Below are 24,636 nucleotides of genomic sequence, written 5' to 3'. Positions count from 1 at the left end.
ACTTTTTTAAGGATACTCACTGTTTCAAAACTATGATGCGTATCTTTAATTAAAGGCTACTTCATGCTCAAGATTGCTTTTTACTTCTAAGTATTGAAAGCTAGAAAAATCGGTGATATTTTTCTTGTAACAGCTTTTAACTAACCCAGCCACGCTTTAAGAATTTTCAAAAGAGCCGCAGTCTTGATCACAGTTTTTTTAGCTTTGTTTTTTCCTGTTATGAGGAACAAATGTTCAGAAGTACTCAATTACAGGAACGAAGCATCCGGCTTCTTTTCTTTATCATTTACATTAGGTTAGTATTTCCTACATCTCACTGACCGACTACATTTGCACAATATAATATTAGGAGTATTATTATTAGGTGATAGGTCACATGGATTTCTTCGTTATTTCTCACATTGTTCATTGCACTCTAGGACGCATTTCTCACATTGTTCGTCGCATTCAGGGTTTTCCTTTGCGCTTCACATTTCTCACATTGTTCACTACATTCAAGTGTTTATTTCGCTCTTCCTGTCTTACTTAGGACCATAATTTTTGTCTTAATGTTCTCTTGGCCTTACGTTTTTCTTTTTTTAACCCACTTCTTTTATCTGGACTTGAAAAAATTTCGCATCAAATGCTGCAAATTATTTTTCTCTCAAATAAAAGTGGTCTTCGTCTATTTTCTTTTCCTTCCTGCATAAGCTTGATTTTTCGCCCTGCATGTAGAAAGATTTAGTAGGTGCAAAACAAGACATCTATTTTATTTGTCTTTTGTGGTTGTGTCTGTCTGGGTATGATCTTAGAACGCCGGACCTAAGAGTGCCTGAATTTTAGACATTCCGTAGTATCGTGCAGTGAGTGTGATTCTTAGCACTTTCATATCGGCATTATTTCGCAGTTAACGTTTTCATTTTTGATAGTTCATGTACTTTTTCAGTTGCTATTATTATGTCTACGTTTTTAGCAGTTTGACATGCATCTAACGTTTTAATATCTGCAGAGGGGGAAAAAAAACTCTTTCTGAATTATAATTGCAGTATGTAAGTATTTGGTTATACTTAAGATAATGTTTGTCGTCGTAATTATGCAAATAGTATTTGCCTGTGCCGTATGCGTTTGTAGTTTTCGAAATATTTTTCATGTTATTAACGTAAGGTAAACGAATTTGTGCGTAAAGAGAAAGAGAAATCGTGATGTTTATTATAAATAACAATGTAAGTACATATATATATTTGTTGCAGTATGTTTTTCTGTCTTTTTTAAGGTAGTGAGCCACATGTTGCTGTTTTGTTGCTTCAAAACGTATGTACCGTAAAAAAAAAAAAAAAAAAAAAAAAAAAAAAAAAAAAATGCATGGGATCGAAATCGCGGTATATATTTTTTTAATTTCTATTAGATTTCATTTTTATTTAATTCAACTGCAAACTAAATTTGTAATCGAATGGCGGTCTTTTCATATCTGGTTTCTTTTTAGTTTTTTATTTGGTAGCAAAAGAATTTTGTTCTATGTTTTTTCCCACTCTAAAAATAGAACTTTTTCAAATAGATTGAAACATTTGCGACACTGCTGTAATTTGCATTAGTGATGTAAGATTTTTAGTAAACTGTATTCTCTTTATAAATATATGCAAAAAGTGTTTCCTTCCTGTAAATAAGCGTATATTTGTAATTGCCGTGAAGTGTTTAATGAATGTTTGTCGATCAAAATTACAGATTGTAACATTGATGAAAAACATATTTAGCTGATTTTTTAATAATGAATTAATATTTTTTTTTACTTGTAAAGTATTTGTAATATCATAATCATTAAATATTTTGGTAAGGGAGAGACAAATTTGCCATATATATTTTATCTAGCCTTACTAGTTATTAAAGAAGTGAAGTGTTGAGGGTAAATTTAAAATGTGTCCTCAGAAACCATTTACTACATATGGATGTGGTTTCCAGTTACAGTTAAACTAAAAAAAAGGTCTACTAGTCTTAACATATGTAAATTTTAATATGTGCATTAAAAATGAAAAAAATTGTCATTTATGCAGTATTAAAAATGAGAAAGATAAGTAGTCAAAGAGTGACTAAAATCTATGTGACTCTGCTTATTCATAATAGTCATATGCTACTAAATACAAAACCTACTCTCGGTGATGAATCCAAAACTTTGGTCAGGGAGCTGATGTCATGAAAATTTTATATTGTGATGTTTCAAAATTTTACTGGAGTGAACAAAGGGGCTTTATTAATCTTTTATCATAAATTCATATATCAGGTGCTTAAGCAAACGTAAAAAAAAGTGATATCTTTTTTAAGACCTGATGATGATGATATAGTTATAAGTAATAGTATCAAATTTTTTGTTATTAAATATTACAGTAAAATACATTGACATAAAATATTAAATAAGAAAATGACAGCAAAATACACCACTGCTGTTTTAGCCTAACTTATTGGGAACTTCATTAACATTTATGTCTTTATTGTAATATGTATTCTTTATGTCTATTTTTCCCTGTGGTATTACAGAGGTACTGGCTTGTACCTGTTGTACTGCATAAACATGCCTTCATCTTCTTAAGGGCTGTAGCTCCTCTCTGGAGTTGCTATTGTTACTGTTATTACTGCAACTATTCTCAAATGCTTGTGCATGTTGGGAAACATCCTCTTCACATTTCGATAACCAATAATTTTTTCCCATTGCAGATATTAAGCATGTACTTGTTCGTTGTTGTTGAAGGCACCATTTTCAAGAAGTAATCCTCATAAAATTTGACCAATGTCAAAATCTTTGATGTTTCCTAAGCCAGATACCAAATAGGAAAAGAAAGATAGAGTATCTTTATGAACTAAGAACCTATTTTGAATTTCTGTAATCATGGCCTCTGAAAATGAGAAAAGTCATAAATAAAATATTGATCTTTGGGATCAGTAATGTCTATGCTGGACTGACAGATTGTTGTGTATTTGTTCTTGTAATAATGATTCATGTCACTTTTTTCTTACACATTGCTCTTCCTCGAGAAAAAAAGTGTATGAAATGATAATTTACATTTTTTTTAAAAAAAATTTTCCAACGATTGATCTTGAAGTATCTGGGTGTGTTTTACCGTGACAGTCAAATCCCCATCGCCTCTTTGTAAGTATCTACTTAACAAAAGCTTAATAAAAATACGAATTCACAAAGGAAAACCACGAATTTCACATTATTGATTAACCTTTGTCATTAGTCGATGCGTCGTAGTAAATCACTAAGTTCATCAAAGCATTCATATACAGCATCCAGTAGTTCATTAAAATCATTATAGAGTCATGTCTGTCTGTCCATTTTTTAAGGCATAGTTTCTTTAAATGTAGTTTTTTTTCTTTTTACTTGGTCTTGACACAATTTTTTCTGCTATCTTGAATCGTGAAAAGGGGGAAAGTGCAAAATTACCCACTACTTGGTGCATTTTTAAGAATTGCACAAACTTGGTATCTATGAACATTTTGCACTTCACCCCGCGAAAAATCGTCATTTCTTCGGGAGGAATTTTTTGACGCCAAGAGGGAAATGGCGTCGGAGGCGCTTTCCAAAAATTCCCTATTCAACCCAGTATGGGAAGGGGGAGCTCTGCTGGGCACAGAAGAAATGGTAAACGATTAGTTATTGTGATTAAGTAAATTAGGGTACTTTTTTTCATTTTAGTGTTTTAGATTATGATATATATAACTCCAGCATTAACTTTTATATTTCTCTTTTTTAATTGTATTTTTTAATATGCAAATCATTAAAATTTGGAGTCCAATGAAGAAATAGTGGGATCTCCAGCGTATTGGAACTGCACATCCAGCAGATGTATATAAGGAGCTGTTCTTGAACTATTGTTAAAAATTTCTATTGCATTACGATTTAGGATACCTTTCAACGACTGAGAAAATGCCTTGCCACAGGATTCGAGCTCATTACGAGCAGCTGTCAGAGTTTGAAAAAGGCATGTTGGGCAAATCGGAGAATTGCTCGTCATGTAAATTGAAGCGATATGGCAATTAGAAGATGCTGGCAGGAATGGATGTACAATGGCAGATTTCAGCGTCATGATGGTAGCGGTCGACCTAGGGGCACAGCAGATCGGAAGTACAGAGTGATTGTCAGATTAGCTGTCACAACACCTGATTCATCGCTCTCAACCATTAGACGTGCAACCTGCACACGAACTTTCACCATGACCATTCACAGACGGCTGATAGAGCAAAATTTACGCTCGTACTGACCGTTATGCCACCTGCCACTAGCGCCTGCACACTGTCAAGCCAGATTACAGTTGTGCTTGGCTTGATCAGGGTGGAATGATGCTGACTGGGGACACTTAGTCTTTAGCAACGAATCCTGCTTCCAACTTTATTGTGATGGGTATTGAAGACTTGTCTGGAGACACCCAGAGCAACATGCCAATTCTGCTTTCATTGTTGCGCGTCACACAGGACCTCAACCAGGAGTTATGGTCTGGGGTACCATTTCCCTTGATAGCCGGACCCCTGTTTCTGTCATTAGAGGCACACTTACAGCACAGCAGTACGTCGACAACATTCCGAGACCTGTTTTGCTGGCATTCGTTTTGCAACACCCTGACCTTATTTTTCAGCAAGATAATGCCAGACCACATATGGTACGTGTTGCTATGAACTGTCCTACAGCTTGCCCAACGCTTCCTTTTCCTTGGCCAGCCAGGCCTCTCGTCCGTCAAGCATGTCTTGGATATGATGGAAAGGCGACTGCATCTACCAGGGAATGTTGATGACCTAGCCCAGCAATTGGAGCAAATTTGGCAAGAAATACAGCAGGAGACCATCTGGGAGCTTTATCAGTCTATGCTATGCTGCATGGCAGCCTGCATCCAGGCTAGAGTTGTGTCAATGCCTTATTGAGCTCGTTACTTTGTAGCTATATAACTCTGAAATAAATCATTCAATTATTCTGAAATTTTAATCATTTTCTAATTCTGTACATAATCTTCTTATCTACCCATTTTTGTCCCCATCGGACAACTCCTTCTTGGTGCATTGGATTTTTTTTTTTTTGTTATTGAGTGTATGTTCGAAAACATGTTCTTTATATAAATGAAGTAATGATCACGAAAATGCAATACAGTCAAGTCTTTAATCCGGACTCGTCGGGACTTCGGCGATTCCGGATTATCGTTTTTTCTGGATTATAGATCATCAGTTTAAATCTGGTAAGATGGCATGCAGAAATTATAAAATTAAAAATATGAAACCGTAATTTATGAAATAAAGAGCAATTATGATCTAAAAAATTTACAAAAAAAAAAAAAAAGCTTAATTTGTTTACTTTATTAAACATTTCTTTCAATGCGCACATGCGTAAAGCATACATTACGCAAATTACGCAAATTAGTCAAAATTGGAAAATTGCAACCAGAAAACTCGTGTATTTGTGATATTTGTAATGACAAAGAATTTGATTTAAATCATATCAAAGATGGAGTACATTGAGATGAAATACTACATTTAGTAAAGAATTATAAACTGAATAAAATTAAAACATCTGCTCTGAAGATAAGGATAGTGTTGAGAGATGAACTTCCAGTTCAGCGCGCCGCAACGTCCCCCCCCCCGCAGAGCAGCGTAAAATTGATAAACAGATTTTGGAATAGTTGGAGAAACAAAGGATATGCCTTTGTCCATTTTTTGCAGCAATTCCACTTTTTGTTTGATGGATATCAAAATATGCTTTCGCTTTGTAGATCCTTTGGCAGCTCCAGAATCAGAAACTCTTCTTGACATAATCGAAAGTTCAAGCTTACTTTTATAAAATTGCTCTTAACAGTCTGCAAAAAATAATAAGCCGGATCTACTTAGAAGATTAAGGAACAATGCAATCTGCAACATTAACTGAAATAGATAATTAGATAATTTTAGCTTAGCTTTTACCGTCCGTTATACATTAAACGCGCATGCGTTTACGCATGTGCAGAAAGTCTTTAGCTTTGAGGTCCGGATTATAGATCATTCCGGATTACGGACGTCTGGATTAAAGACTTTTGACTGTATATATGACTTAGTTAAAGATGAAAGTTTTAAAAATTAAAATGTGCATATATTTCCATAACGATATTACATCCTCAAAAGGTTTTGCAGGCTATTCAATTGTCATCTATTCCAGTTTATATTGGATATTCCAGATTCTTTTATACACATAATTTCGCTTAATAAGTTTAAGAGTGTTTTTTTTTTTTTTTAATTCTTTTTCTTGTTTAAGTGCGAAAATAGTTTTCATGTAGGTAAAGGAAAAAATGTAATCGTTCTTGAATTGCATTATTGCAGGAAAACAAGATTTGTAAATCCAATAGATAAGATAACATTATGCAATTGTTTAAATTTCAGGAAAATACCAATCAAAAAGAATAAGATAAGGTTAATTGAATTTGTCTATTTATTCCATGAAACATTAAATCATAAAATATTATTTTTGTGCAATTTGAACATTGTCTATAACAGTGGTTTCAAACTGGTGGCTCCCGAAGCAATTTAATGCAGTCGGTGAATGCATTTTAGTTACGCATTTGTTGCAAATACAGTGATGCAAAGATTTCTATGTTTTTCTTATTTGAAGTTTGAGTTTACATTACATTCATTACTATTAAATGGGAAAATGAGTATAAATATAAATCTTATTCAAAGAATTGAAGATACAAATTTAATTAACTTTTATTCTTTTTTTTTTTTTTTTTTTTTTTTTTTTTTTGTGTGTGTGTGTGTGTGAAAAAATAAAGAAACTTTTGCTCATGTTTTGGCTAATGTTTAGATTTTTTTACTGATATACCCAACTTTTAATCCTCTATATAAGGAAATCAGTGAAAAGGCTTTACATTGAAAAATAGCAGAATAATGTTTGTTTAATATTTTATACTAACTTGTTAGCATTTCAAAGTCTGAGTATCAATTTATTGCATTTTAATAAGTATATTTTAATATAAATTTGATTATGAGGGGTTTAAAAACTGCTTTTATGATACAGGATGTCTTTCAGTGGCCTAAGGGTAAAACTATTGCACACTGGTAGTTCGTCTTGGGATAATTTCAGGTGGAATTTAGCGAAATGATTAATGAATGAAGGCATGATAAACAATGAAGAAAAACTAACTTAACTAACCAATAATAAAGCTAAAAACATTGGAAAAATTTCGCACTGTAAATTAATACAAAATATTTGCAACTAGCAAGCATGAAATCAGATAAGCAAAGCACAAAATCAAATAAGAAAAATTAAAATATATAAACCATAAATCAAATTGGAAAACACTTACCAAAGCGTTTTAATAATGAATTCTATTGATCCTGCTGTTCAGTTCTCTCTCTTTTTTTTTTTTTTTTTTTTTTTTAACTTGAGACATGCTATTCTCTTCCGTTCCTCAACATTTTGGTTACATGTAACACATCCAGTGAAGACAAAACTAAATTTATGATTGCATCTAATAAAACTGTTGATTTATTCCCCTTGAAGATAAACAGATATACCTTTGAAACCATAAAAAAATTGAAATATCTGGGCACATTGATCACAAGTTGCAACGGTAAAAAATTGAAATAAAAAATAGAATATTTATGGCTAATAGATGTCACTACAGCCTTAAAAAACAACTTAAATCTAAACTAATCAACATAAATACTAAATTGAATTTATATAAAAACTTTAATAAGGTCTGTTTCCCTTTACGGAAATGAATGTTGGATACTTAATAGAGCAGAGAATGCTATATGGAAAATATAGAAAATATGGTGAAATTGATATTGTCAGAATTGTAAAGGCATCTGGTATCAGATGGCTAGGCCATATGTTGAGATATGATGATGCATTTCCAACCAAAATGATAGCCATTTCGAAAATTGAGGAAGGAAGACCAACCACTAGATGGGTAAATGATTTTGAGAAAGATTTAAGGTTATTGAAGTTAACCGATGGAGGGCTGTTATGCCGAATGGGGTCAGGTGGAGGAAACTTGAAGAGACAGCCTTGGCCTGTAACAGGCTGTGGAGCTTATTAAGAAGTAACACATCCAACTTCAGTACTACTGTTTACCATAAACCTTCATTGGTTTGCCTTCCACCTCACTTCAAATCATGTCATCCAACTAAATGGAAGTTAGCTTCATTTTATTCCTTTGTTTTCCATGCACTTCAAGTTTGTTCCTCCAAATTGGCTCTTAATCGGGAACTAAATTGTTTAAAAGCAGTTGTTATTGACTGGGGCGTTTTTGAAGTTGCAAATATGAAGGTTTTTCTTTGATTTGATTCACTATAAGAAGAAATGCTAAACGAACATGTCATATTAACCAAACAGTTAATGAATTCTCATTTCAACACACCAACAGGTACACTTCAGCACACAACAACTGTGATTTCAAACTGGTGGCCTCCGAAACAATTTTATACGGTCGGCGAATGCATTTTAGTTACGCATTTGTTGCAAGTACAGTAATGCAAAGATTTCTGTGTTTCTCTTATTTGAAGTTTGAGTTTACATTACATTCATTACTATTAACCTGTTAACTGGGGAATAAGCTTTCAGTAAAATCGTTTCACAATGGGGACTTTTTCTTTTGCAGTAATTTCAGCACATCGCAAGGAATAAATAAAAGAAAATCGTTTAAAAATATTTAATGATATTAAATATTAAAATTAAACATTTTTAATCCGGAAAACAAATTAATTGAATGAATTTAAACAATTATTTTGTATGATATTCCCTAAAGCAATGCGGCATACACAAAGCAACACTGCAGTCTGGACACCAAAATCTCGATTCTTTCCTAAGACTTTTGGAATAGCATAATTTGCATCTCCTCGTTACATTTACTCTTGAAGAGTCGGAAGGTATATAGTCTGCAAAATGTCTTTCAAAGAGTCGTGATGGTTTTGGTGTCAAAGATGATCGCCCTGTACTAGTAGATGGCAACTGCGATCCGTCTCTATATTTTTCAACACCTTTTCCTACAGTTTCGATAAGGAAATGAAACCTATCTAGGTGACTGCCATCTTTCTTGTATAAAAGATATGCATTCAAACACACCATGTCTAGTGCATGTAAAAATATCTTATAGTAATACTTTTTTTACTTGGTTTCAAGCGATTTCATAAGTGTTCATTTGTCCGTCGGCAAGATCAACTCCTCCCATATTTTTGTTGTAGTCAGCGATAACTTCCGGTTTTGATATCGTTTTCCTTCGTTTTTCTATTTCTACAAATTTATTGTCCTCAATATAATAGTACTCAATATAATTACATCCTTTTTGTCTTTCTACTTCATAATCATTATTTTGTCTCTGTACCTAGCAATATGTTCTTTTTTCAAAACACAATTTTTGATATCAGATGGTATTCCCTTTCTATTTTTTCGCATTGTTCCTACAACATCGGTTTTTCTTCTGCACATCTTCTCAGCTAGATCAGTACTAGTATACCAATTATCGAGATATAGCGTATATCCCTTATTCAACAAATCGTGGCACAATTCAAGAACAATACGATTTGGTCCCTGTTCTTCTGGATAGTTCAAATCATACTGCGTGTCTTTACCTGTATATATAATGAAATCACTTACGTATCCGGATTTACTTTCGCATATCTTATACAATGTAACACCAAATCGACTTCTTTTCGATGGAATGTACTGTTTCCAAGACAGTCTTCCTTGCCATAGCAAAAGAGACTCATCTACAGATATTTTCTTATCTGGTACGTGAATTTGTTTCTCAAATAGTTCAAAATGGAATCGATTTTGTAGGTTTTTTTGTTGCAGACTTTTAGATCAAAAGCATTGTTATCACTAAAATGTAAAAATTTTACTAACAGTTGGAATCTTTTTTCTGACATAGTTTTATAAAAAAATGGACTCTCCAGACTTTCTCGCTTTGTGAAATAAAGCTGATAAGAAGGTTTTCCTATTATTCCTCGCAAAATTATTAAAAAAATAAACTCTCATCTCTCGGTCATCTGTGTCAACCCACGAGAGACATCTTGAACTCGGTTTCGTGGAAGTATTTTTTTCAAAAAACTGTCAGGGGTATTTGTTTGATTGTTCCACAATAAGTTCTACAAAATTCTCATCAATAAATTTCTCGAAATAAAAAAGGCAATCCTTTTCTTCAGGTCCTTCAAATGTAAGTCTAGATTGAGATAAAAACGGGAAAGGCGATCGGGAACTACTCTGATATGCGCCCTCAAGTCGCCAAATTTCTCGCCAAACATTTTTGGCTAGAAACTTTACACTGCCATATCACTATCTAAATTTTTTGTCTATATTTCGAACTTTAAGCCTAAAATGTCTCCAAAAACGCGGTTTTCGCACATGCAAAAACTACGTTTTGAACACACGATTTAAGCTAAAAATCCGAAACAAAAAATTTAGATGGCAAAAACGTAAAGTTTCTAACCAAAAATATTTGACAAGAATCCATGTACACAGCGACATGTTTTAACTTAAAAAAACGTATGGCACAATGTAGGCAACGAACGAATTTACAAACTACGCACACCTTGCTTTAATAAATTAACATAACAATAAATTTCAAAGAATACCATGTACATAGCATCCTGTTTAAACTTAAAAAAAATCTACGAATTGCACAATTTAGGCAAGGAACGAATCTACAATCTACGCACACCTCGCTTTATTAAAATAACATAATAACAATAAATTTCAAATAATACCATGTACACATTGTTCTGTTTCAAAAACAACAATAACGACAGAAATTCATACTAAATAACCAATGAACATAACATTCTACAAAATAAGAACAAGAATAAAATAAAATGCACTTACCATGAATTCGAGCAGCAGAAATACCAATTTCATACCTCCTTTAACATGCCGCCACGCAATCACTATCGTATTTACATGACAGCCAGACACACTCCAGAAAATTCATACTATGGTTCACAAATAAATAAAATCACAAATCCCTACTTCTATCATGCACAGCCATTAAAAATAATCTCCCAGACCCTCTTTCCACACCTCCAAATACCCACTATCCCTCAACAGGATGGCCACAATGATATTTCCTTTTGCCGAACTTCAATTCAACAACTTCTACCATTTTATCTTTCCCTCCCATCTTTTCAGACACAGACGCGAATCAACGAGCTCCAGCGAAAGATTGTTCAACGTCAACAGGGTTGCCATCGAACACACAATCGCTCCAAAAACCAGCGCAGAACACATATCGCCACATTTGGTGAAATTAGGGTGTATATCAGAGTTGTACCGGCGATCGCAATATTCTTTCACATTTCCAGTCAGCTGATGTCGGTTGAGTATTTTGGTCTGTAACATCATCATCATCCTTTGATTCAATGTCCGGACCATCAGTAAAGAAGTCGTTATCTCTTTCTTCCGAACTGGTACTTATTCTTAGAATTCGATGTCGTTTACCAAACCTCCCGGGCAATATTTCATCGTCACTTTCAGACAATTCAAAAATATTTTCTGCTTCACAATAATTTTTAGCCATATTTATAAAAAACTAACAATTACTCAAATCAACAAGTTATTACTAATATGTAAAATACTGAAATGCAGACTAAAATGAAATTAAGTTGTGCAAATTAGGAATGTTATCACAGTTTATGAGCGGACAAGTGTTTCTATTGATCGATTTTTCTTGAACAACGGTCAAGTGACAGATTGCAAAAAAATTAAGAAAAATTTCGTCATGCCCATTGAAACAGTCTACCCAGCATGACGAAACATTTCGTCATGCCCATTGAAATAGTCTTCCCAGCATGACGAAACATTTCGTCATGCCCATTGAAATAGTCTTCCCAGCATGACGAAAAATTTCGTCATACCCAGTTAACAGATTAAACATGAAAATGAGTAACACGTCAGAAAAATGTATAAATATAAATCTTATTCAAAGATTTGAAGATACAAATTTAATTAACACTTTTTGTGAAAAAATTAAAAAACTTTTGCTCATGCTTTGGATAATGGTTTAGATTTTTTACTGATATACCCAACTTTTAACCCACAAAATCCTCTATATGGTTTGTTTTAGGAGATTATATGAATTCTCTTGTCATTCTTTTGTTTCCATAAATTAGCTATAAAAATGCACTTATTTTACTGAAATTTAACTTTCAAGTAGTTTATTCTCTTACATATAAAATTCCCAGTTCCATACTTATGGATACCATTCCAGATATGAATTCCTGGGATGTTTACTGGATTCCTTGCCAGCGTGATTTAATTTAGATTGGTCAATCTAAGAGAGCCTTAAAAATTTGTGTTAAAGAACACTAAGCATATATTAGGAAAAAGGATCACAGAAGTCCTCTGGTGCATAGCACTGTTCGTCTAAAAATCACACTTTTTCTGTTCTATTTAATGACCTTAATTCGAGTCCATCTTTACCTCCAGGCTTTAAAAAAATTAAGCATGTTGAAGTCGGAGAAAAATTTCTGGAAAAGAAATACCTTTTCACTGGGCAGGTACATGTATTGTTTAGTAATAAAATAACCCTGTGGTTTCAAAGCCTCTTATCTATATCTGGGTAATATAAACATTCCTATTTCAAAAGCAGTGAACGCCATTATGAAGAGCAGTGGCTTCAAGGCATGACCACTGAGCCTCTAGCAGAGTTGCCAACTCTCCCAATTTAGGCGGGAGGCTCCTGATTTTGGACCGCTCTCCCGCCAACCCGATTTACAATATATTTCTCCTGACTTTTTCTCATTCTTAAAATTTCTCACAATTTTTATGGAACTTGGCTTAATATTTCGTTATATGAACAACAAAAAGTGATTTTGGATGTCTGAAAGCAGTTGAATTTTCTCTAGATTATATCTAAAACAAAACCTTGCGAATCAGATGAGAATTTTTGCTGTGTGAGTTAGAGCATACATATCCAGAAACGTTGTTCTCCAGTTCTCCAATGGGTATCGAGCTCCACTGCGTGTCATCTGGCATATATTAGCCAATGAGCACAAAGCAAGCTCAAGACTGTTATTTGCATGTTCTTTAGTTATTTTGTTCATCTTGTCCTGAGTTGTGTCTGTGTGAGTACACGTGCCTTCGCAAAATAGTTTTAGAAATTATCATCTTTTGTTATGTGTGTGAGAAAGGTGAAATACTCGTTTGCGTTTCAAAAATCGTAAACAGTTGACTTTCCTTCCATTATTTCCTCAAGGAAATGTAATAAATTTGCGATGTGTACCATCTGTCTTTGCGATTTTTCGATTTCGCATGGTGGAAGGGCGGATGTTCTCAAACATGTGTGTACACAAAAACACAAGGACAATGTGAGTTGTTTTGAGGGGAAAAAAAAAAAAAAAAAAAAAAAACGAAAAATTAAATTTTTCTTCGGAAACAAAGGACCAAAAAGTTATTAATGCAGAATGCCTGTTCTCTGTTTTTTTACTGGAGCACAACCTGCCACTGAATGAATCGGATCACGCTACAGCTTTATTTAGAAAAATGTTTCCCGATAGTGAAATCGCTAAGAAATGCTCAAGTACAAGGACCAAAACAGGTGCAATTGTTAAAGAAGTGGGTTTGAAAAATAAATCTTCAGTTATTGATTGCATTAAAACAGCTTTGTTCTGCCTCTCTACGGATGGAAGCAATAATACCAATTCAAAACTGTATCCAATTGTTGTTTCTTTTTTTAATCCATATTCTTCAAAAATTGAGTGCAGTTTACTTTCTGTTCCCATTTTAAAAGGAAATTCGACAGGCTTTAATAGAGCACAGCTAATTATTAAAACTTTTAAAGAAAATACAGTCCCTCTGGATAATTGCTTAGCACTTGGTGCCGATAATGCACTAGTAATGGTAGGCTTGAAGACTGGTGTTGCAGGCATCTTAAGAAAGGAAAATTCAGATTTGCAGATTATGAGGTGCACCTGTCACCTCTTAAATTTAGCAGCTGAAAAAGTTGCAACTTCTTTACTGTTAAATGTGGATGAACACATTGTTGATATTTATTATCTTGAAAGGAGTTCTAAAAGGAAGGAAAAATTGAAACAGTTCTAACAGCTGCATAATACTGAAATGAAACAAATTTTGAAACGTGTGTACACGCTGGCTGTCTTTAAAAAAATGCTTATCTAGAATCCTCGATCAATGGACCCACTTGCATTTTTTTAAAGAAGTAAATGCTTCCAGAATTAAGATAAAAGATTCTATTGAAAGTTATAAAATACCTAAAGTAAATGGAGATGTAGTTACTACTTCCATTGTTAAATATAGGTTTGAGAAAAATAATTTCTGCACCATTCAGCAATTCAACTGGATTTTCTCAAAATAATACTGCAAAATATAAGCGTAAAGCTGATACAAATTTCTCTCAAAATAAAAAAAAAATTGCTAAACACACGAAACATTTTTTGATTACTGTAAGTTTATCTTGTGAAGAACGAATATTTATGTTTTTTTCTTCGGACCTTAACAAAGTTTTTTTTTTTTTTTTTTTTTTTACAATTCATTTTGCCATCATTCTATGTTTTTAACACAGTTCTACAAAGCAGAATTCCATTAATTCATGTTTTGCATTCATTGATTTATGATCTGTTTAAAGACATTTTATCAAAGTTTGTAAAACCAGTCTGTGTTTTGTTTTGTAATTCTAAATATGATGTGATTTATGGTGAAATAGAAAATCAAAAGAAAGATGAAGATTTGGTAATAGGAGCTGCAACTACAAAAGGAGGGGAAGAATTTTCAGAAGACAAAAATAAGTTTTATCTTCATGTTAGAAGTTACTTCTGTCGAGTATGTGATTACATACTACATAGATTTCCAGTCAACGATGAAGTAATTTTGGATGCTAAAGTTCCTGATGTTTCTGCTGTAGCAAATGCATCTTTTTCTGATATAAGGGACTTTTTGAACAGATTTCCTGTGTTACTTCATTTAGTCATGAGAGATGATGATATTGATGTTGCCACTGATAAATATTGCAGTCGCAGTTTTGCAGTTTACAATTAGAGAACTTGGATGAAGTTATAAAATGAGCCAGGATTGACACCCAGTGGAGTTTAATTGGAAAACTGAAAGGTGCTGTTGGTATTTTAAAATACAGTGAACTGTCTAGAATAATGTTGGCCATCTTGACAGTTCCCCATAGTAATGCAGAGTGTGAGAAGATTTTCAGTGTTGTTGCAAAAACGAGGACTGAATTTAGATTTAATATTTATTAGTGGTGACACATTAGAAAAACTTTTATTAGCGAAAGCAGGCCTACGTGGCAATTGCTATGAACAAAATTATAAAGTTTCTTTCTTAACGAAAGCAAAATCTGCCACTGCTCATAACATTTGTACGAAAAGTTATTAAAGTGCCTTTTTTTTTTTTTTTTTTGTTAAACGATGCAAGTAATAAAAATGTTTTTATGTGTAAGGTATTTTTGTGTTGCTTGCATTTAAGAATTAGTAACTGTTTAAAGTTAATTGATTACTAAAAACTATATTTTTATCATTTAAAAAGGTCTTTTTAACATTGTGAAAAATCAGATTTTCGAGTGTCATAGGTTGCCAAGTATGCTCTAGTGTTAAAGCTTACAAGAAAAAAGTCATTCTCAAACTTGAATATCTAGTATGCCATCGTTCTCAAACTTGAATATCTAGTACTGTTTCCATACACAAATTGCTAAATTATACTAACAAAATAAGTAATGGATTATTAACATCTAGAGGATTGTGAACATTGAGACACAGTGCTGTAGTGGTCGTGCCCTGAAACCACAAAGCAAATGTCATAAATATACATAGGTTTCTTATATATGTACAGCTTAATTATTGCTATTTTTTCATTGTTTATGATAGAAATAATGATGTGCGATGAATAACTTTTGCAATTTAATGTTGTTTATACACCGCTCGACATTGAAAATGCAACACGAAGAAGGGATGGTCAGAAATTTATGCAAATTTTAGAGTAGACGCTTTCCCTTGTAGAAAAAGAGATAGAGGCGCTGCGCTGCCCTAAGTTAAGCTAATTAAGAGTTTCACCAGAGAGAGTTGAGAGGTGTCAACTAGATGTCCTGTAATCTGTATATAACACACTGCTCGACATTGAAAATGCAACACCAAGAAGGAGTGGTCAGAAATTTATACAAATTTTAGAGTAGACGCACGTCACTGAGTTATGCGAATGATGAGAAATGCGCAGCTCTCCGACGCACGTGAAGTATGATATAAGGGAAGGAACGTGCAGAATGGGCAATATTCGTGTCGTTATTTGTGCCAGATGAATTATCGAAGAAAGTTGGTGTTTGTCCCGGAGGATATGTGTAATAGGAGAGAATGCCAGGCCGTCGTCAACGAAGGCACTTCCAGCAGATAGACGATTTTACGAGCGGTATGGTGATTGGACTGAGAAGGGCGGATTGGTCCTTACGTCAAATCGCATCTGATACCCACATGGATGCGAGCATGGTGCATTGGCTATGGCGAACATGGTTGGAACAAGGAAATGTGAGAAGAAGGAGGGTGCAGGTGCAGCCAGAGTGACGTCAGCACGCGTGGATCGACGCATCCGCCGACAAGGTCTGGTGGTCCCGCAAGTCACTTGTACCGCGATTCTGCTGCATGTGCAAGATATCTTGGATGTTCCCGTGTCAACCAAAACCATTTCCCGTTGATTGGTTAGACGTGGCCTGCACTTACGGTTTCTGTTAAGAAGACTGCTTTGACACTACAGCATAGACACCAACGTTTAGAATGGTGCCGGAATGGAGCAATGTGGATGACAGAATGACGAAATGTCGTGTTCTCAGATGAGTCACGCTTCTGTTTATCCAGCGACAGTCACCTCATACGTGTGTGGTGTCAACATGGATACAGATCTAATCCAGCAATAACTGTAGAACGCCCCACAACGCGACAACGGGGCATAATGGTTTGGGATGCTATTGCCTACGATTCCAGGTCACCTCTAGTTCGTATTCAGTGGACTATGACGGCCCAACGACACTTGGATAATGTACTATGGCCGGTGGGAATCCTCTACATTTAGGGGCTGCCTAATGCAATTTTTCAGCAGGATAACGCCTGACCACATAGTGCTCGTATCAACCAACATGCTCTGCAAGGTATACAGATGCTTCCCTGGCTATCGTACTCTCCTGACCTGTCCATCAATCGAACATGGGTGGGATGTGATCGGATGCCGTTTGCAGACTCTGGCCCTGCCTTGTTCAGAAGACAAACTGTGACAAATGGTTGAAAGGGAATGGAGAGCCATCCCTCAGGACACCATCCACAGTCTTATTGACTCTAAGCCTAGACGTGTTCCTTTGTGCATCGCTGTCCGTGGTGGTCTTACATGCTACTGAGCCGACGCCGTTCTCGCTCTGTATCCTGACTATCATTTTGAAATAAAGATCACTTATTGCTGCTTGCTATCTCTTTTTTTCCAAATTTCATCACTTTCTGACCACTCCTTTTTTATGTTGCATTTTCAATGTCAAGCAGTGTATTTATAAAAAGCAGTTATATTGTCTCTTTGAAAACAAATTTTAAAAGGTATCCAATTTGAAGTTACTAAAACCTAAAAAATGTATGATTCTGCAGTTATTTTCTGTTGTTTGGTGGTAAAAGATCAGTAATCAATTGGTTTTTTCTAAAACATTTCGAAAAGAAGATGAGGAAAAAAATTCGAAAATTGGTGGTTTCAGGGTGCGACCACCACACATCAAAGGGTTAATACAGTACAAAGTCTGAAATCCAGACTTCTCGGGACTTCGGTGATTCCGGATTTGGGATTTTTCCAGATAATAGATCATCATTTTAAATCTAGTAACATGGCATGTAGAAATTATAAAATTAAAAATATAAAATCATGATTTATGAAATAATAAAGTATTTATGATCTAAAGAGTATCAAACTTTATAAAAAAGCTTAATATTTATTTATTTACCTTATTAAACATTTCTTTCATTTTAAGTTGTTTTACGTTGCTCCGTTTTTTTTGTGCTAATTCTTTCTCTATTATTCTGTAGACAGACATAATTTCTTGTTTAGTTACATTGTTGAAGTCCTTTAACTGCTGTTTCGAGAATTCCGAATAACTTGTCAATTGAAATTTTCTGGTTTTCAGTACTTCTGTGTCACTTCCTTCACAACTGGTAGCGGTATTTTCTGGGTTTAGAACCATACTACAGATTTTGCCATTCATGATATAAAAACTTCTTTTACATTATCTTCATTTATTACCGCTTCTTCACGTTTCTTTACAACATCCGTTAATTGGAAAATTTAACCATTGTTTTGCGATATCCGAAAACCTTTAAAATTAGTGGCTATCATCATCAAATTTAGCTATCCTTCACTATACATATTTGGCTATGCATCATGAGCTTTACGACTAACGACAAGTTGTTCCGTTAAATTTTATCTTGTTCTATCGCGCACTGAGACAATCAAGCCTGAATTGTATTAGTTTAGTTATTTGTTATATTTATGTCTATTTCTTGCACATGCTTAACCCTTTGACACGCGCTATATTATTTTTATAATTTTTTAACTAAAAATTCTTGAAATTGAATATTATGATCCTAGAGACAAATAATATATGAGTTTAAAAAATTCTAATCTTGCCCATTGTTCTGTGGGTGGTGGTCGCACTGTGAAACCACCGCGCGTCTAGGACTTTGAACTTACTGAGGTAGTAGGGAAAAAAACTTTCCTTTCTCCGTGCGCGTTTCCAATAAATGACGAAATTTACGAATTTTGAAAAAAAAATGTATGCAAGAATTGCATAATATATAATTTTTTTACATTATTTTACATAGTAAATCGTCAGAAAAATTAACATTTATGTCATATTTCTATAGCAGTGAAAATATAAGTACTTACTTAATAAGGGGGGAAAAAAAATCCTTTTTTTTTTTTTTTTTTTTTTTTTTTCTCAAAGAACAAATTTTTTTTGTGACACTGTTCAAAGCATGTTTTGTCTTTTTGGTACATGTATCTTCTATGAGGTTTCTTCCTTGAGCTACAAAATTTACACTGCCTGAATCTAAATTTCACTGGTATATGTCCAGCGTTATTTAGTTTCTTTTCATTTGGCACATGGAAATTGTTGTTTTTTATGTTAATGAGGGGGGGCTCCATCTTTTTGGCTTTGGTACAGATCATTCATTTCCCATTCATACTTTGTTCGTATTTCGTCCCAAAATATTTTTAATTTAAATAAAACTTTACGTGATTTCTATTTTTAATTATAGCAAAGTATATTTATATTAAATTTAAACCACAGGAAATAATTTATAAAATCACAATACTAGCTTGGGGTGCAAGTGTGTTGAGGTCAGCAAAAAGTCTCCGGAAAAGAATGTATCACAATGCTCTAGTGGCGCAGTGGTCGCGCCCTGAAACCACAAAGCAAATGCCATACATATAGAGGACTTTTTTTATATATGCAGTTTAATTATTGCTATTTTTTATTGTTAATGATAGAAATCATAATGTGCGATGAATAACTTTTGAAATTTAAAGTTGTTTATATTAATAAAAGGAAGTTATTTTGTCTCATTGAAAATGCATTTTAAAAGGCATCCAATTTGCAGTACTAAGACCTAAAACATGTATGATTCTGCAGTCATTTTGTGTTATTTAAAGGTAAAAGATCAGTAAGCAATCGATTTTCACTCAATAATTTCGGTAAGAAGAGGAGAAAAAAATTCGAAAGTTGGTGGTTTCAGGGTGCGACGACCGCGCGTCAAAGGGTTAAGGCTTATCAGAGTTCTGAATAAATAAATTCTCACCATATGTTTAAGCCTTATTGAGCGCCGGCGCTAGATATCTGGCGCTAGATCCACCTGTTGTAGTCTCTGTGGGTCCTAAATTCTGCGATTGAATGCGGCCATACAAGCCCTGGCGCTGGTTCTGGGTTTATGTGAATAATAGCAAATTAGTTATTCTTATTTCAAATAGCCCTAAATGTAATCTTTGGGCCTATGAGCATCATTAACAAAATCTATTTTTAGCATATGCAAAGAAATTTTTGGTAAATGTTTCCTCGTCAACACTTTTTAGCGTATTTATCTTTAATCTGTAATCATCACCAAGCGTAATGTCAAGATAAAAGGTTACCCCACTCCTTTATTATTCAATTACTAGCATAAAAAATTGTGTAGGCATCGTTACACGAGTCATTACTCAATTTGTCATATTTTGATAAACATGCGGTAATGAAAAGAAAAGAAAGTATAATAAATAATGATTCGTCAGGTTGGTGTCAGATCAACGATGTATCTGTGTGGAATGTTTTGATTTGAGATGTATGCCAAGCAGATATGCAGCAACAGAGCCAAATTACTGATCATACAAATTTAGGCTTAAACGATTGGTTCTTCAATAACAAGGTATTTTATTTAGTGTCGAAGTGAAATTAAGAATCAGGACTCTTCAGATGTTTTATTATGCGTAGGGGGGAATCAAATGCGCATGCGTAAAGCCTATGAGAAAACGTTGGTGGTGGTTTTAAAGTCCGGATTTTAGACTTTGTACTGTGTATATATATATATATATATATCCACTCTGTTATTCCTCTCAGTTTCTATACTCTAATATGTTTGTAAATTGTTCATTTTTTGCTTTAAAAATGATTGAATTATGTTGTTCTTATCTTCCAGCTAAGATTTTTATACCTTTAGTAAATCTGCATGCAATATTTGTAGAATTATCAACAATTTAAAAGTTCTTTAAATGCGGCTAAGCCTAATTACTTTTGCTATGACCGCCATGTTTGTTTACATTTGAAACTTGACAGAATAGCAGATTTGTTGCCAATCTAGAGAAACTAAGCTTCGTAACAACAAAGATAATGCCTTCTTTTATTATTGTGAATTAAATCGTGCTTAATCCATTCTAGAATTTATTCGACGAAATAAGTGTTAGATAAGTAAGATTTACTTTGTAATTTTTAATATAAATATTTTGAGTTTTTATGTATTTTTGCCTTGTCGTGAAGTGAGAACTGAATTAATTGAATGAGAAATACTGAATCGTCTGTGAAAAATTGTTTCTTTTTTGTTTCATTTGTTTAATTTCCTTTACCCATCATTTTAAAATTTATTATAGTATTTGAATAGAAATATGACAATGATTAGATAATTCTTCAAATGATTTAAATTTTGTGCATTCTGAGATACAATATGAACGAATTGTAACGATATTAAGTGAACCTAGTGCCATAGTGTCACTATGATAAACAAATATAGTGAATTTTAAAGAGTGCATTTATTCTATTGTGCTTTATGCTCTATCGACGAAGTAGATTTAATTCAATTCAATAAGTTTAAATGAAATGCAATAAAAAATGCATATAATTTAATGTTCGGTATAAAGAATTGATATGGTGTACACATCAGATTTTTTTTTTTATATTAAAATATTGTTGCATACATATGGTTTTGTAATGGTTTGAATGAATGCTGAACTGATGATAGATTGATGAAATTGAATTCCTCAAAAGAATCGCTTTACAGTTCTGGAAGTTTTCCCTAAAGTATTAGTACAGCTGTTCTCAGTATGATTGAGCACAGTCAGTAGTTACCACTTAAAATTACTAAGAATGTTAAATTCAAAACAATATAAAAGGAAGTATCAAATGCGAAGCTTGCACAGTTCTCTCTGTGTATTCTGGACTAAAAACAAAAATGATACTCTCCTCAGCCTTATACAGTTTTTCTCTGCCCCCCGAGAAATTTCTGTTATCTTCGATTAATTGAAATTGTTGGAAGGCACACATAGTTACATATGCATTTTTCCAGTTAGTTATACAGTAACCAGATCATAATGTTGCCAAATGGTCATCAAGTTTGGTGACTTTGGGGATATCTTGGCAAATTTGGTAACACAAAGTCTCCAAAATCACCACCAGCTTAGTGCTCTCTCCATTATGATGAGTTAGCCATTTCCCTCAAAGTTAACCTGCGCGCACGCTCGCCAGAATTCCGAACACGAGAAGGTGTGCTGGGTATGTTATACCCGAAAGCAATTAACACATTTTTAATTGCATTAATTATATAAATATAGATTAACATAAAAAAGAATGGACCTTAGAATATTTTAAAGAATATAATAAATGAAATACGATTATTTTGCACATCTCTGGCAGATTGAACACATATGCTTCATACAAATACTGCTATTACATTTCTCACACAGAAACTGTGTCTTTCTGTCCTTGTTTTTAGGGCACTCGGCGCATCTTCTATGAATATGCTTTGTGTTTTTAGATGGTGGTTCCATGTTGCAATCTCCTGAATTATTTTTCCTTCTAGTTTCAAAGAAAGCATGATTTGCTGCCACCATTGATTTGTGTAATCTTCCACTAACTTCAGTCCTAATGATTTGAGAAAAGAACCCCTGTTTCTAAACAGTGGTTTATTTTTAGAAAGTAAGATTATTTGTGCGTTAATTGCTGGAACATTTAAAAGTGAGGAAAAAATTGCCATAAGCCACCATTTCGATACTCTAGCTGTAGAATATGCTGCTCCCATTTCATCTACAACATCTGCTCCTCCTCTTAGATTATAAAATGAAATAATCTTCAGCTTTTTTAGTACTCCAGTGCTTTTGTCAATTTTATTATCGTTGTGCATAGTTGATAATTGAACAACACTTCTTTTTTCCTTGGTACATAAGAAACATGTTTCTTTCTGGAAACAAAAAATTGAAGAATAAGCGGTACTTTTCCATTTCACCGGCGCAAATCTCGCCAAGCAGTCTTTATTGGCGACAACACATGGTATACACATAAAACATGTTAACAAATGTTAATTCTAAGGATTTTTTATTTTGAAGGCATAAACATTTTAATATTGTTTAAAATTTATAAAAAGGCAATACATAAAGACAATAAATTTGTAAAACGAAATTAATTTAAGAATTTACTATGCTTTCATGGTACAGTATTCTGATTTGTCGTTTCATATCACGACTCCAAAGACTCCAAGTGATCTCATCTCATGTAAACTATGCTACAGGAATCTAATTCTCTCATTAAATTCAAGTTATCCAGTTATTAGTTTATTCTACATTAATTTCAAGTTAAATCTTAATATGGAATAGAAATTTAAATGCAAGAATAATTTTTATTCGTACGAATAGCTTATTCAGAAATTATGTAAAACCGCAGTGCTTTACTTCGGTAGTGCATTCGCATTAGAATTGATGAATTCAACCCCTTTGCTTTTTTTTTTTTTTTTTTTTTTTGTATTTTCGCCTTCGGATGAGTGGTATGATTGCATCCTAATTGACTTAATTACCGTGAATGGCCATAGGGCATAAAATTGAACTATCTGATAAAAATTCTATGTATTTTTATGCCAGTATTGAAAGAAACAATAAGAAATGTTTGCAACTTGTTTTGAAAATGAGGTGTAAAAGGTTATCAGCGAGGATATTCCGTTTGGCATCGTTTGTACCATTTTTGGCGATTTTATCGCCTGCGCTGGCAAAACGGAAAAGTATCGAATATTCTTGCCACTTCTTCGTTAGAAAATCCGATGGAATTTCTCTCTTATTCTTTTTCAAAGTTCCAACTATAGTTATTTTCTTCCGTAGTAAGTCCTAAGATAGCTACTATTTCATATACCAATTATCTACAGTCAAATTCTGTCCAGAATTGTACAATAGTTCTATCAAATGCTTTACTTGCATTGTTATCAAACTGAAACTGCCCCATTGGCTGTTAGCCGGCATATATTTCCATTTTCCATGTATAAAACACGCTGGAATCAGCCAGTGCAAATATTTTTATGCAGGTGTGTTAAGTATGTATTGCCTAAATAAACATTGTCCCCTGAATTGTTCTAATTTTTCTGCAGTTGTTATATATTTACCTACAGTTTAGTTCTCAATGAATTTTTCAAAAAATCTCTTATGAGAGTAAGTTTATCCACAGCTCTTCTACTTGGACAATCTCGGATATCATGAAACTGAAGGCATTTTAGTAGGAAAAGGAATCGCTCATAGACATTGTTTTGTGGAAAATGTCCATTCCAGTTCCATCTGTTGCCCACAGATCTTTTACATTGACATGAGAGGATTTGTGAACAAATACCATATATATACAATAATCCCAAAAGTGCTTTGATTTCGCATTCATCTGTTTTCTTTGCATCGCACCCATGTACAAAATGCTCCTGAATAGAATCAGTGTAAATATTTGTACATTGATTCTATTCAGGAGTGATGTATGTTAGAAATGATGTTTCTAACATACATCATTTCTATTATGTCTTTGTCGATGAGCGGAGACCAGGAATCCAACGTTGTTGATGCATCTTTTGAATAATCTGTATTTCCTGGAATTTTGAAGATAATGTTTTTAGAATTAGTCCTAACTCCTAACATTCATTCAGAATTTGTTTTTCTTCCATATCAGGCCATTTTTACCAACATAATTTTCATCATTTGATTCATTTTCTAATTCAGTGTCTGTATCACTGTCTGCTGATGAATTATGATTGCTGTTGTATTCTTCCGCTTTTCTAAACAATTTGTCGTCTGTTGAAATGGTTTCTAACATATTTTTCAATTTCTTTATCATAATTTAGATGCAGCACCATGCTGACTAACTAAGGGAGTGAAGATGAAAATCTTAGACGCCAGGGTGTCGCATAGCCCAGCGGTAC

At 33.6% G+C, this 24,636-nt stretch overlaps 1 protein-coding gene across 3 annotated transcripts in view; it reads left to right on the top strand.

Moving 5' to 3' along the window:
* Positions 1 to 757: 757 nt before the first annotated feature.
* LOC118193236 (uncharacterized) overlaps positions 758 to 24,636 on the top strand; it is a 144,393-nt gene continuing 120,514 nt past the window's right edge. Inside the window, exon 1 of one of the 3 annotated variants that reach the window (XM_085808613.1) lies at positions 758 to 1,024. The gene's annotated coding sequence lies outside the window, so the exon portion shown is untranslated. Of the gene's footprint in view, positions 1,029 to 24,636 lie in introns of all 3 variants that reach the window. The other 2 variants (XM_085808612.1, XM_085808614.1) reach the window with 2 other exon arrangements.

Source organism: Stegodyphus dumicola, chromosome X1, assembly GCF_044657685.1.
Source record: "Stegodyphus dumicola isolate Sdum_Otavi_A_Nest chromosome X1, ASM4465768v1".
Classification (NCBI taxonomy): domain Eukaryota; kingdom Metazoa; phylum Arthropoda; class Arachnida; order Araneae; family Eresidae; genus Stegodyphus; species Stegodyphus dumicola.
Note: the sequence above shows the minus strand (reverse complement) of the source record. Positions and strands in the feature narration are given on the sequence as shown.